The 15515-nt window shown below is 36.7% G+C and overlaps 1 protein-coding gene across 5 annotated transcripts in view; it reads right to left on the bottom strand.

The window, feature by feature from the left end:
* VPS13B (vacuolar protein sorting 13 homolog B) overlaps positions 1-15515 on the bottom strand; it is a 308832-nt gene that overhangs the window by 113234 nt on the left and 180083 nt on the right. The window lies entirely within an intron of this gene.

Here is a 15515-nt window from a genome sequence, read left to right as displayed (position 1 = left end):
GGGTCGCTCTATAGCAGGGCTGTCAAACTCCCGGCCTGTGGGCCGGATGCGTCACACGCTGGCCATGCCCACATCCGGTTTAGCGAAGAAGAAAAAAATCACCGCCATGACGACATGAGTTTGACATCCCTGCTCTATAGCAATCCCCACTAACATCCAATTTAATTACATCAAATTAATTCTAAAAGTATAGGCAATTATATACTGTACTATAAACTAATCAAACTTCTTCACTGAGTAAGAGTTAAACTGAATGATTATATTTCTACCGTCAAGACACTTAGCATTGGCACTCCGCAAGGTTGTGTCCTTAGTCCACTACTGTTTTCCATTTATTCATCTGATTGCACAAATAAACATCTCAACAATAAGATAATAAAATTTGCAGACGATACTACGCTTGTAGGACTTATTTCTGGGGATGATGAGTCTGCATATCGGGACGAGGTATTACAGCTATCCCACTGGTGCAAAAATAATAATCTTCTATTTAATATTAAGAAGACCAAGGAGGTTATAGTGGACTATAGGAAAAAAAGAGCAGACATTCAGCCACTGTATATAGAGGGAGTTCGTGTGGAACAGGTGGTTGAATGTAAGTATCTCGGGACCATCATTACAAATGACCTGACCTGGAGTGCAAACACCGCTGCTTTAATTATGAAGGCACAACAACGGTTGTATTTACTAAGGATTCTTAGGAAACAACAACTGGCTGAGAGTCTACTGACTACCTTCTATCAGAGTTCAATTGAGAGTATATTATCCTACTGTCTCTGTGTATGGTTCTCGAGCTGCATAGTGGCAGAGAAAAAGGCAATTCAGAGGGTGATTAAGATGGCCCAAAACATCATTGGCTGCTCACTCCCCTCTTTGGAAGAACTGTATAGGAATAGATGTAGGAGGAAGATATTTAATATATTGAATGACTCCTCTCATCCGGGACATCAGTTCTTTGAACTATTACCATCGAGAAGGAGATTCAGGGTATTAAGAACAAGGACGACTAGATTTAAGAACAGTTTTTATCCAAGTGCAGTTTTGAGTTTGAATGCAGGGTCACAAGATTTTTGTGGAATTTAATGGCTGAGAGTAATGGGGTATTTACATTTTTAAATTGTATAGAGATTATTGTATGGTTTGTTGTGTCTAGTTTTATTTTTCTTTCAATGGTGTTGTCCAGTTTTACTTGTGGAAGAGCACCTCATTTCGTTGCACCCGCTTGCGAGTGTAATGACAAATAAATTCTTATGTCTTATGTTATGTCTTAATCTAAAAAAGATGCTAGCCATTGAACAAGACAGATGAGACTCAAATATTCAACCTTACATCAATGCATAATCCTGCATCACATTTTCACAAAAAATATACTCAATATGCCCACCATTCTGTCTTCATCAAACTGAAGATGGCATTTGATACAATTCTGATTTAAAGTTTTGCAAGACATCAGCAGCAACCAAACCTTGCTTGATTGTTATATATTTTGAGTGATTATACTGTATTATTCTGTGATCATTTTTATTCTAATAAAATAGAAAATGCAACTTATGTTCTCATTCTTTGTTTCAATTAGGCCAGCCTTTGCAGCCAAAAAAGCTTACAGTTAACTATTCAAAAAGAAGGCATTCACAAAAACAAGCTCTGACTACGAACATAAATGTTATCCAAACAGAACAAACCAAGTGATTTAAATAATGGTCTTTTGTTAAAAGCAACACCTTTGAGAACTTTCATCTTACAAACAGAGGCTTCCAATGTGATTATTAGATATGATGATCAATAAGGCTCCTGTTTCAGTAGCAGCTGAACTTTAGAGTTAAGGCAATTTTGCTTTTATTCCACAGTACATAACTCTGTCTCTATAAAGACATATTATCCTTAGAAGTAGTTCAATACAGATTCCCTGTACTTCTCAATTATCCCTAATGTTCCAAGACTTTATCAGGATCTTCTTCTCTATCATATGAGAATCTGCCACCTGAGATCATGGCCCAATTCATCCTTGTAGACCAATTCTTTAAGGAAAAAGTTAGAACTAATTGTTCCGCCTGCTACAGTCTGTCAGCTTAAGTGCTAAAGGGTTCTGAAGAAAAGCATTTCTGAAGTTAGCATTCTAGATCTTGAACTATGAACTGAAAGATCTAAAGCTTTAAAACATGCATTTGGGAGCTTTTAGCATAATTCTTTCTTCATTTAAATGATTAAAAAAAATAGATTTCTCCGACCCCCCCTTTCAAACAAAAAGGCGTTCACACAATACTTTTTAATGGCCTACCCTCAAATTAAGTAAAGAAGTAGTTTAAAAACATCTCTTATTCAGTTCCTCATTACATAACATCAAATGTAAGCACCAAAACAACAGCCAATGTCCTGTGGCATTATCTAATATATCAAGTTTGGCAATCTACAGTGATAGATCAGCTTCTTATTAAGTATATGGTTTGACTGAGACAAAGATTAAATAGGACCTACTAGCTGAAATGTCTATGAAGCTTTTGCTCCAAATAAATAAAATAATTAAATACATTTTGGTCTCTGTAAATCAAATTATATGTAACATTGCTTAATTTTCACAAACTTAGCTGATTTAAAAAAAAATAGACAGAAATATATCAAGCAATACTAGTAGCATATTATCCCCAGCAATCTGTGTTCTCGTTTTACCATCGGAAGGATGTAAGGCTGAGTTAACCCTGAACTAGTCAGGATTGAACTCCTGGCTGCATGGGCAGAGCAAGCCTGCAATACTGCATTGTAGCCATTGTGTCATCACAACTCCTTTAAATCTTATTAATAACTACCCAGGAAAACAAAATATGCTGTACTGTATATTTTAACTCTCTTAAGTGTTAATTATGAGTCACAACACTGAAAAACTCAGAGAACTTTGGATCAACCCAATGAAAGATGAAAACCATAGACTGTTATTATAGAAGCAGAACTACAGAATGATTATTTATTTATTTATTGAATTTATATTGCCACCTATTCACCCATGGTGACTCGAGGTCGCTTACAGAATGTAAAATGATATTTAAAATAAAAGACAATAAAAACTAACAAAAAGAATCAAATAAATTAATGAAGTACAATAGAACAAAATCTGGGGAAAAAAAATCACACACCTCCAACTCCCACCCCCCGCCCGATGACAGCAGATCACACGAGCCATTTGATGCGCTCCATCCCGTTCTGGGTTCCCCAGGCCCGCTGGCAGAACCAGGTCTTCAGTGCCTTCCAGAAGAGTGCTAGAGTGGGGGCCATTCTAATCTCTGGGGAAATGATATTCCAGAGAGAATGAACCACCACGGAGAAGGCCCTTCTTCTGGGTCCCACCAGGTATATCTCCCTTAGGGATGCGACCATTTCCTGCCTCCTCGCTCTAATGGGTTGGGTAGATGTGACCGGCAAGAGATGTTCCCTCAAATAACCTGGTCCCAAGCCATGAAGGGCTTTAAAGGTGACAATCTGCACCTTGAATTGCACCCAGAAGCAAATCAGCAACCAATGCAATTCCCGCAGAAACATGTGCACATCAGGGTCTGCACAAAACCATGCGGGCCACTGCATTTTGCACCAACTGGAGCTTCTGAATGTTCTAGGGCATGAGTGACTGTGAGTAGGGACAGTTGGTCCAGGAAAGGGCATAACTGGTACAAAACCCGTAGTTGTGCAAAGGGCCTCCTGGCCACGACCGCCACCTGCTCTTTGAGCAGGAGTTGTGAGTCCAGGAAAACCCCTAGATTACACACAGGGTCTGTTTGGGATAATGCCTTCCCATCCAAGACCAAAGGTAGCAATTCTCCCTGAGCCAACGAACCCCAAACCCAAAGCCACTTGGTTTTGTAAGGATTTAGTTTCAACCCATTGCTCCCCATCCAGCCCCAAACAGCCTCCAGGCACTGTGAGAGGGAGGACACAGCAACACTTCACTCACCACGGCCCAAGACATACAGCTGAGTATCATCAGCATATTGGTGATACTTCAGTTCATGGTGACAGATGATCTCACCCAGCTGCTTCATATAAATGCTGAACAGGAGCAGAGAGAGTACCAAGCCCTGCAGAACCTCGTAAAGCAGTGAGCGAGGGCTGGATCTCTCCCCTCCTATCAACACTGACTGACAGCGGTCGCAGAGGAAGGAAGTGAATCAGGACAGCACAAGGCATGCCACTCCCATCCCCCAAATCCACCCCAGGAGAATCCCATGGTCAATGGTATTGAAAGCCACTGAGAGGTCAAGTAGAGCAAGGATGGATGCACTACCCCCATCCCGCTCCTGCCAGACATCATCCAAAATGCGACCAATGCTATTCCAAATCCAGGCCTGAATCCTGACTGGTAGGGGTTGAGATAATCCATTTTATCCAGAAACCTCTGGAGCTGCTGCGCAACCACCTTCTTAACAACCTTCCCCCAAAAGGGAAGACTGGAGACAGATAAGCTAGGCAATGTCTCGCAAGATTTTAAAAATAGACTAATATTTGTGCATAGCAACTCTCCCGCACTTTTCCAGATTGTTGAATGTGAAAATTCTAGGAACTGTAATCCCTACATATCTGCAGGGCATCAACTTTGCAAAGACAGACATAAAAGGCACCAAAAATAAAAACTAAGTCATCACCCCACCAGAATTCTTCTCCATTGTTGCTTTCAAGGAATCAAAGGAAGCAAATGATATTTCCAGAGAAGAATGCATTTACTGAAGCATATATAGAACAAAGACACATTTCAAAAAAATGATTTTAGTGATTTTTTAAAATTAATATTCTTCAATTTGAATTTTATAGCTACTGGAACTAATACATATTAGAAGTAGGCACAAATGTGTGATGTTTAAATATGAACACTGTTTGAAGTATTTGAAGTAAAGTCTTTTTAATATATGTTGGATTAATTTTAGTATGAACACTTTGTTAAAAATTGGTTATGGTCTGTAAAATATCACTTGATAAAGAGATAATTGTTTTTGGCTCCAATGGATTTCTTCTATTTATACATTTTTAAGAAGATTTTTAAAATACCATTTAAATGGTATAGCAATTTGATTAGCAGCTAATTCAGGAAGTCAGGTTGATTCACAAAAAACAGAATTTATAAACTCAAATATTAAATTCCCAATGAAAACATTAAGATATGAGATGCAACTGAAAAAACAACTTGGTAGAATTATTTATCTAGACTAAAAATTTCCAAGACAACCAAATTTCAATGGGTTTCTAACAGGAAAATGTTCAATGGCTAAATTTTTCTCTTGAGTATCTTCAGTAGATCATGGAGTCTTTTGAAAAACATAGAGCCCTTGTGACCTGCCATCAATATTCCTTGGAAGATGTGCAACCATGCACATTACTCAGGATTTGAAGCTATTAATTTTAAAAAGCCAGCTTGATAATAAATCCAGGAATCAAGTGAATATCCTTTTACATTTGTGAACAATTCCAAATGTAAAAACTTTTAAAAACATCTCTTGCTTTGTTACAAAAGAAATGGCCCAATACTTTAAAGATGTCAAAAACACCAATATCGGCTTCCTGATAGCAAATGTAATGGTAACATTTATCATTGAACTGCATTTATATCAGTTCACTCACTCTTTACATAACCCATTTAAAATGAACAATAAAAGTTTTCTTTAATTAGCTACTGGTGTGCATTAACATGATCATGATTAAACCATAAAAACCAACTGTACATTACTCAGGTCCGCTATCACATGTGTTTCAAATTATTTTAGCTGAAAATGTACTTTGAGTCTCTTTTAAAAGTTCAACCTTCTGCTTTCAGAGAATTAAATGCATATTACTGCAGTGGAGAAGATAATGTTTCAGACCTCCAGGCATATATGAAACACACTGGCAGCACATTAGACAAAATGCTTTACTTATTAGATACTTCCTATTCTAAACAGTGTCATCAAAGGCTAAAAACAAAATCCATATAAAAGCTGCACAATGCTTCCACACAGAACCTGTGCCAAAATCCCTGTACTTTCCAACTAATGAGGAAAGGATGTGCACTCTTAACATATGAATGTAAGATTTTCCAAGCATTTACTTTAGGAAACAGTACTATTGATTCCATATGGCTTATGTTAAATGAAACTGTATTGGTAAAATAACCTTTAAGATATCTGGCATGATAACCATAATTAAACAGTATTCAAAGGAGGAAAACAAAAGAGAATTTAGTTTCACAATGGCTAATTAAAATAAAATGAAAAAACACAGCATGTCCACTATCAAGATAAATTGGTAATTTTTTTTAAAAAAAAGTACTTAAAATACTGTTAAAATATACTTTAAAGATAGAATCTAAAATGTGGAGGGAAATATTTGTAGTTTGGCGAAGAAAAATAGCATATGAGTTGGATTTTTTTTTTTTACTGGAAATAATAGTTCTAAACGTTTGAACAATAACCAGATGGGTCTTAAATCAGAGGAATTCTACAGTTTCTCTGTCAGAAAGAATTGCAATGTGAAAAAGTTTTCAATTGCTGAAAAATGTCAAGTTGATAGTTTACTTCTTAGATGGCTTCAAGTGCATTTTCCCCATTCTTTCACATCACAGTAGCCCAACAGAGAAGGTGATGAAAGCAATGCTGGTAGCTAGGGAATTCTGGCAAATTCTTCCTTGTCATGTGTTGAGATAAGTGACTTTATAGCTTAACCCCTTGAATTCAATAGCATTTAGAAAAGATAAAGAGATAAGGGCTACAATCTATACCCTTCTTTTTGAATATATGCTGTTGCTGAGCACCCTAAAACATCAGTTCAAAACATTTCAAATAAAATGTTTTTAATAATTACTCCAGCCATGATAGGATATTAATTATCCTTTCAGTTTAGGGAGTCATGTTGCTCTAATTGGAGTATTTTTGTTCATATGTATGAATAGTATCTCATAAAAGTAATTATTTTTTCCCCAAATCTTAGTAAAAGAAAGGCATAGGCAGCCAGTTAACAATACCTCTTTACACCAACATAAAGTGTAATTTTTGAAAGAAGAAAATTATATTACATTTCAATATGTTGCATAATGCTAAATTTACAAACAAGAAATGGAGGAAAGCTGCGTACCCAGAAGGTATAACAATGAAACGAAAAGGTATACAGATAACAGATAATCAGAGTTGGAAGGGACCTTGTAGGTCATCTAGTCCAATCCCCTGCCCAAGCGGGAGACCCTACACCACTTCTGTCAAATGGTAGTCCAGTTTCTTCTTGAAAGTCTCAAGTGATGAAGCTCCCACAATTTCTGAGGGCAAGGTGTTCCATTGGTTGATTGTTCTCACTGTCAGAAAGTTTCTCCTTATTTCCAGGTTAAATCTCTCCTTGTTCAGTTTCCATACAATTGTATGTGATTTCTGTTAATTCTTTAGTAAATTCATTCAGAAACATTTGGAAATTGCAATATTTATATAAATTATCAAATTATGTCTCCTGATTAGATTTTATTTTCCTATGAGATTCTGCTTGTAACATATATTTTAAAAATTAATTAAATAAAATTTAAGTTATTGTTTTCCTTGGAAGTGACAGTAAATCTCAGATCTCCTGACATTTTATCACTTCGCTAAAAACTCTCAGACGTGTTTCAGCCTAATTAGAATCTGTATAGCACATAAGAACAAAGCTATACACAGTAGTTAATTGCCCATTATTAGTGCCAAGTTGAAAAAATTGGTGGCTTTGAAGTAAAGCAGTTGCTATATGCATTGGTCATCTCTGGCCTGAGAATTAATGTCTGCTTTGCTTATTTTGCGATAGATTCTGTGAACAATTTAAAATGAATTCAGTATCTCAGAAGTATATGGTATATTGTATCTTAAATGCAAGGTGAGCATGTTCTGAAAATACTGGCAAACTGGACCTTCACCACTGTGACACCTCCATCTTGATGGAATGTGATCTGGATCCAATAGTCAAATATAACAACTTGGAACAATGTGTAATTCCAGTTGAGAGTCTGCCACAACGTGAAAAAGAAAGCATTCACTTTTCTGCAACTGAAGCAGCAACGAACAGCAGCCAAAGAAAATCCTATCTTTGCAAATATTTCATTATAACAGCCAGAAGACTCTTCTCCATTGTTGAGTGGAAGCACTATTCATCCATACGCATATCAGCAGAAAATGATAGTGCTGAAATCTGCTATTAATTTCTTAATCAGTACCATTGCCAATTTCTAACTTGCCTGCTGCATGTGAATTGACTCATTGCCTAACCATGCTCCTACCGGGTGCAGTATGCAAACAAACTGGTTTAACCCACTAGTTTTAATATCCCTTTCCCTTCAAAAGTCCCCCAGGTGGCAATGCCCTCCCACCCCAAAATAACAGTGGTACAGAGTTTGAAATATTTGAGATTTTCTGCCTTTCCTCTTGATAAATAATGGCTAGACACTGAGGAGTGACTGGGAGCAGAAAGAGAGCTAGTTACACATGGAGACACCATTATTTTTAACCTTCAAATTTTTAGAAAAAAGACAATTTAATGACAAATTGCGCTTGAATTTATTAATGTTTACAAATCTAAATGATTGCAGTTTTTTTTTCTTAGTTGAGCTCCACAAGATGAGAACCATTGTTTTCTTTGATCAGGGAACCCTACTACTTGGATGTATTCTATCTTAAACATTGTATAAGACCTTTCTACAAGTAACTAATTAAAACAGATACTTTAGATACATGGCTGTCAATCAGGGGTGGGATTCTACCAGTTCGCACCTATTCGCTAGAACTGGTTATTAACATTCTAAGCAGTTCGGAGAACTGGTTGTTAGAAGAAATTATTGGCCTAATCCTGTAAGGAAGGCAGGAAGGAAACATTCTGGTGTTGTTTGCAGAAACTGCCTCCCTGTTAACCCTTATTACATTCTTGACAGGACTAGGCTTCCTGTCTCAGGAACTTCTCTGGAGTTTTTTTCCCCTCCTATACTGGTACTTTGCTTGTGTGGAGTGACCATTGAAAAAAGTGACTTATGACCATGTTTCACACTTATGACTGTTGCAGCATCCCTACAGTCATGAGAGGCCAGGCAAGGAGATGCATGCCTCAATGTGAGTGATATTGAGTTGGCCACATCCAGCCAGTAACATGACCACCTAAGCCATGCCCACCCAGTCACATGACCACCTAAGCCACGCCCACAGAACCAGTTGTTAAAAATTTGAATCCCACCCCTGCTGTCAATGATATGTTGCTTCCATGGGTGAAATGATCTTAATCACATAAATGTTTGTTGGTGTTCTGAGTTTATAAAAAGCAAGAATAAAGGTGTATTTCTTAATAAGAGTATTAGTTTTTCAAATTATAAATAATAGTTAATGGCAATACAAGCCACAGAGTAGATTTTTTTTGCGGTTTATAAATATTATTGCAATATCTTAAAATATTATTATTTTAAGATTTGAATAAGGTTTGTTTTAAAGTTGTAAGGTTGGGAAAGAGACAAGGAAGGCAAAAAATAAATCAGCTGTGAAACGTGGGATATTTCATAAAATGCAGTTTCTTGTTGCATTTTATTATGTTTCTGTAAGCCTCACTTGGTCTGGAAACATTAGCTGGCATGTCAATTAATTAAACTAATAAGAGCATCATCATAACAAAGGAGGAGGAAGAGGGGAGGTAATAGGTTCCTAGTTAAAAGAACATTTTCCTTGAAAATCTGAAATAGCACAAAAGTCCTATATACTGAAACACAAGCCACAAGAGAGGTGCTTGTTTTTGAGTGCGGTTGTATTTTTGCAGACATTTCATTACCCAAACTAGATAATATCATCATTGCTTGTGCTAACATCACAAGGACTAGCACTGATTATTTTACCTAGTTTGGGCAATGAAACATACTGCAAGAAAACAGCCAGGCAGCACTGAGGACCCCCTTATTTCAACCCTGAGTTACAGATATTCAAAAGAGAATATTGTTACAAGCCACAAGGACAGAACTAAAGAGAGCATGCTGATGATTAAATAAAAAGATAAAATTCGGGGGCGATATCACTGCAATATTTTGTACAGAAATCTTTTGTCGATATGACAAGAAGCAGTCCCAAATTCTAATAAACAGAAATGTGTAGAAGGGAAAATGAAGTGGTCTCTGTTTATGTATACATGCACATGAGGTTGACAGCTGTACAGGTCAACAATTATACAAGGGGACATTAGCAAGTGCTGCATATATATTTGGAGCTGCCCATCAATTCCATAGTCCAAATATAACATATAACACTGCTTTAAGATACAAAAACAGCATTTTGTCATTTCATGCCATTTAGAAAGAAACATCAACTTAAAAAAAATACACATATCCTACGTGGGAAAGTTCACATTACCAACAAGCAAAAAAAAAAAAAAAATCCTAAATGTCAAACTGTCTCATTTCTTGTTCCAGACTGATTATTTATTTCAGTGAAACAGGATTGCAGAAAAACTAACTTTCTAGCTCTGAAATGGAAGCATTTTAATTGGATGATTTATTATGGGAAACACACAACTCTAAGGGTATTGACAGATTGTGGTAATTCCAAATCAGAAGACATTCTAGAAGGAATGCAGAATTTTATTTATTTATTTATTTATTTGTATGCATCTCTTAGTTTTGAATTTCAATTATCCCTCTGCCATACTGTAATAGAAATTGCTAGTCAAGCAATCTGGTTCAACAAAAAGTGAAAGTTAAGGATAAGAACAAAATGGAGAATAACCCATTATGTTGCAAGAAGCTATAATCATAAACATTTAGATTTCTTTAACAGTTGGCAATTCTAAACTCTGCACATATTTAAGATTTTTAGCTAGAAGTTTCGGATTTTCTCTACTGTATAAAAATATAATCCTGGAAAAATTCAGGGTTTAATATTTAAAGGAAGGGCTAATTTTCTACGTCGGTATTATGAATTACAATCTGCATCTATTTTAGTTTCCATTAGTTTGCTTTACATACCACTATACATTACAAAATTAGGATTCTTTCATGACTGCCTGAAAACTATAAGAAGTTAATCTTCCAGAATATAACATTGCACATAACTATTTAAATGGTATTGTGAAATATGTTAAAACAAATAGTATTTTTCAGATAGCGTAGTTAGGCTTTAACACTTTCAGACAATAACAAAAATCTGCCAATTTTACAGATATCCAAGTTTTAATAATAACATTTCTCATCCCTCCATGTATTTCATGTATATTATTTCATGTATTAAAGTTTGAAATTTATTCTCAGGTATTCAACCATGGAATCCTTCCCATCACTTCAGAAACAGATGCTTGAGAATCCTGTGACACATGTCTCTGCCGTTTATTCATTTCTTATTGGCTTATGTTTTCCTTCAGTTGTGATAAGGTTTCCCACCCATTCAAATAGGATGTATTTCTATATTATCCATTAAGATTTTCTTCAGTGTAACTTTAACTGTCCAACAGCTGAACCAGATTAATTCTTTGAATATAGTTTGATGTACAGTTTTGTAGATGTTATACAAGCAGCAATTCCTAAAAAGCCAAATAAAAAGCAATTATATCTGTGTTAGTCCATAGCAGGGGCAAGGGGGAAGAAAGGGGGAAAGGGAAGGGGGAGATGCCCCCAACTGAATTGGTCCAACCAATTTGATCTTGCCAGGAAAAGGGAAAGCAGCTGGAGGCTCCTATTTCCTGCAGCATCACCAGCCCCCTGGAATGACTCCCACTGAATCTTATTTGCTCTGCAGGATGTTTGGGACTTGACACCTGGATTTTAGTCCTTTTAGTATGTTTTTAGACGTTCATTATTGTTTTAGTAATAACGTTTATGAATGTTTTAGTACTGCACATTCTTGCAAAACAATCGAGAGTCCAGTGGGATTGTAGAGGATAAAAAGATGTAGTGGGAAGAAATTTTCCTATCCTTGTGGAACATGGCTGTATGAAAGTATAGTAAACAAATCTACAAACACCATGTAAATAACACCAAAGGCTGCCCAATCTTTTCTCCACAAGGTTTCATCAAGGGAGATATAACAAAAAACTAGGGACCGAGAAGAAATCATTTCAAAAATTAAGGTAGATGCTTTGCAACGTTAGATGCATTGTAGAGCTCAACTCTCATCCCCATCTGTAATCTGTAATCCTGCAAAGATTTCACCTCTGAAGCTATTATTTACAAGCCAAAAGAAAATGCTCTTACTGCCCAAAGAAGCTTTCTTTGAAAGGCTGAGCAATGTCAGAAAGGGGACTTTATTGGAATGGTGACAAGGTCAGGTCAAGGTAAACTCCCAATTTCCATTCCTGAAGGTCTCCGCACTTTCTCATACTATCAGTATTCTGACATGTAGTAGATATTACTTTTATCTCTATGATTAACATTTTTAAATTTTTTATTTATCATTTGTAGGGCCACCCATCTCACAACAAGGACTCTGGGTGGTGTATAAGAGAACTACTAAAACATCTGCATATAACCCATGACGTCCAAGGTTAAAGCAAAGCAAAACAAAAACCAATCAGAAAAACCACATCAACAGCAGGGCTTGCCTTACCATCTGGCCCCAAAGCCTCAGGAAACAGTCTTCAAAGCCTTGAAAAAGGCAAACAGGGTTGAGGTTTGGGTTTCCTAGAGGAATGCTATTCCACAGGGCTGCGCTACCACAGATAAGACACAACTTTTGGGTCCAAGAAGATGACATTGTTTAATGGTAGGACTCAGAATATGCTCTCTTGAATAGATCTGGAGGTTGAGCAGAAATAATGAAAGGCAGTCAGCCCCAAGCTGTACATGACAAAGGATGGGGTTATTTGTAGGGCTACCTTCCCCCACAAACATCTGCTACCCCAAGGAGTCTCAGAGGGACATCATGCTTCAGGTTTCCTATTTTAAATTTTGCCACCTCGTGAGATTCAGGACACATGCTGATGGTTGCCCTTGAAATGCTCTGGAATATTCTTCTTCAGAACATACAACAGCACCCAATTCTGTTTTAGGAAAGCTTTTAAGACTTGGTATTTTTCCCAGGATTTTGGGTCAAGTTGAATGGAGTCCATTTTTTATTCTTTTACTTATTGTATCCAGTTGCCACCTTATATTTATATAATCTATTTCTTTATAATATTTGGTTTTTTCCTCCCAGTTTCTGGTTTGTTTTTCTGTTGCATGCTGCCCAGTGTCACACTGTTTGAGTTGGGTGGCTTTTAAAATCTATTAAATTTTGGATCAACTGCAGCTTCCAAATGTTCTTCAATGGTCGCCTCAAGTACAGTGCATTATGGTAATTCAAACCAGAGATGTCCAAGGTATGAATCACTATGAGCAAAGCTTCACTGTGCAGGAACAGGCACAAGTGACTTATAAGATAAACCTGCACAAAAACCATCTTAACCACAGCTGCACCTGTTCTTTGAGCAAGACCCACAAGTGCCAAAACTAACATCATGTCTACTTCATTTTAAAGGCTCAAGTTTAATTAACTTGATTAAGGCTAATTAAATAAGTGCTTGTCACACAAAAAAAAATAGGCCAGATTTTAAAGGCCAATTGCTGACCATGGAATCATTTGATTTCATCTGTAAAAGCCGTGATTTGCAATAGTTAGAATGCAATATTGCAAGCTAATTCTGCCGAATGCCAGGGGTTCGATTCTCAATGGCTCAAGGTTGACTCAGCCTCCTATCCGTCCGAGGTCGGTAAAATGAGGACCCAGATTATGGGGGGAAATATGCTGACTTGTAAACTGCTTAGAGAGAGTTGAAGGAATATAAGTTTAAGTTCTGTTGCTATTCACTTTCATTTCCTTACAACCCCAGGCAGAGGTGGTATTCAAATTTTTTTACTACCGGTTCTGTGGGCTGGCTTGGTGGACGTGGCATGGCTTGGTGGGTGTGGCTTGATGGGCATGACAGGGGAAGGATACTGCAAAATCTCCATTCACACCCCACTCCTGGGGGAAGGTTACTGCAAAATCCCCATTCTCTCCCTACCCCACTAACTTGTTTTCCAGCTCCATTCTCCTTTGCAGGCAGAGAATAGATGGGGCGGGGCCAGTTAGAGGTGGTATTTGCCGGTTCTCAGAACTACTCGCTACCAGTTCCCCAGAACTGGTCAGAACCTGCTGAATACCACCTTTGAACTCAAGACAGTGTACGTAATACTTTAGCCTCCCATTTTCCCAAACAACAACCTGTGGTTGAGGGAGAGTGAAAGTCAGTCATATAGCTGGCTTCTATGTCTAAAGGAAGACTAGAATTTACAATCTTTAGACCAGCAATGTAATTCCTACACCAAACTGGCTTTCTCTTAATAGCATATATCATTGACACTAAAAAAAAAATAACATATCACATGGAAGAAAATTAAAATGTCATTTCTTCATTTTAAAAATGTATGTCTAATATTTTAGTATAAACACTGGCTACTTCCTTCAGTATATATTCTGCTTGACCAGTTTCCTAAATATATTACTTTTTTAACTTACCAAGAGGAATGATTTGCACAGACAAGGCACATATCTAGATAACTGCATTCTATGGAGTCAGCAAAACTTTTTAAAAATGTAATTTGTGAGATGTATTGCTTGCATTCACTGCCATACACAATATCTACAATTTTAATTTTAGTTATTCTTTTCCCAAATCTAAAAATTACAATTTGAAGAGTTAAAGAAGATTACAAACTCCAGCTACTAAACTGGCCTTTTGAATTTTACAAAGTTCTGCCACATTTTATGTAATAATCTGATAGACTTTGAAAGACATTGAGCAGAATTTTAGGCTACTATATTAAAGTTAGAGACAAAAGAAATACTATCCCCACAACAAAGAGCTGATTTCAGATAATCAAACGAAATCTGGACTGAGCCCAATCATGCACTTAACACTCAGGTTAAAACTGCTTGATCCATATGGGTTAATTCTCAAACACATTGGAAAATAAATAAAAATAATTAGATTAAGTTTTTTAAAAAGCTAGAAAAATGTACTTTGGCTGAAGTACTTTATTTATCTTTTAGATTTTTCATTACCTGGGTTTCCAACATTTTTCTAAGGGAAAATCATCCCCTTGGGGCAATTACTATCTTGGTCATAAGCCAGTATGTGAGATTTTACAACCAAAAAGAGTAAATGTTAAGTCTTTATCAACAAAGAATTACATAACTTCAGAAACAAACAATTATCTTGTGAAATAACATAAAAATGCAAGATCACTGGGGAAGGGGAGGATTTGTTATATCTGAAAACTGTGAGTCAAGGATTTAGAGTCACTGTTAATTTTTATAAGAAGAAAGATAAAAAGAGACTACCTTAAATTGCCGTGGCTTACTTTGCCAACTAATAAGTGCTTAAAGTGCTATCTGCTGCTAGATATTTAAAAGAACAGAGATGGTTAGCTTACAAACCACTGAAGCCAGCACTGTATTTTGATGATGCTTCACGATTCCAGCTAGTAAAGCTAACATCCATTCCTGTACTTTGAAGCTTTGACCAAGAAGGCTGTTTACCATGCAAAGACCAATTTTATGAACTACTGAAAATTTCTT

Source organism: Pseudonaja textilis, chromosome 3, assembly GCF_049901715.1.
Source record: "Pseudonaja textilis isolate UNSWEBS1 chromosome 3, rPseTex1.2, whole genome shotgun sequence".
Lineage (NCBI taxonomy): Eukaryota > Metazoa > Chordata > Lepidosauria > Squamata > Elapidae > Pseudonaja > Pseudonaja textilis.
Note: the sequence above shows the minus strand (reverse complement) of the source record. Positions and strands in the feature narration are given on the sequence as shown.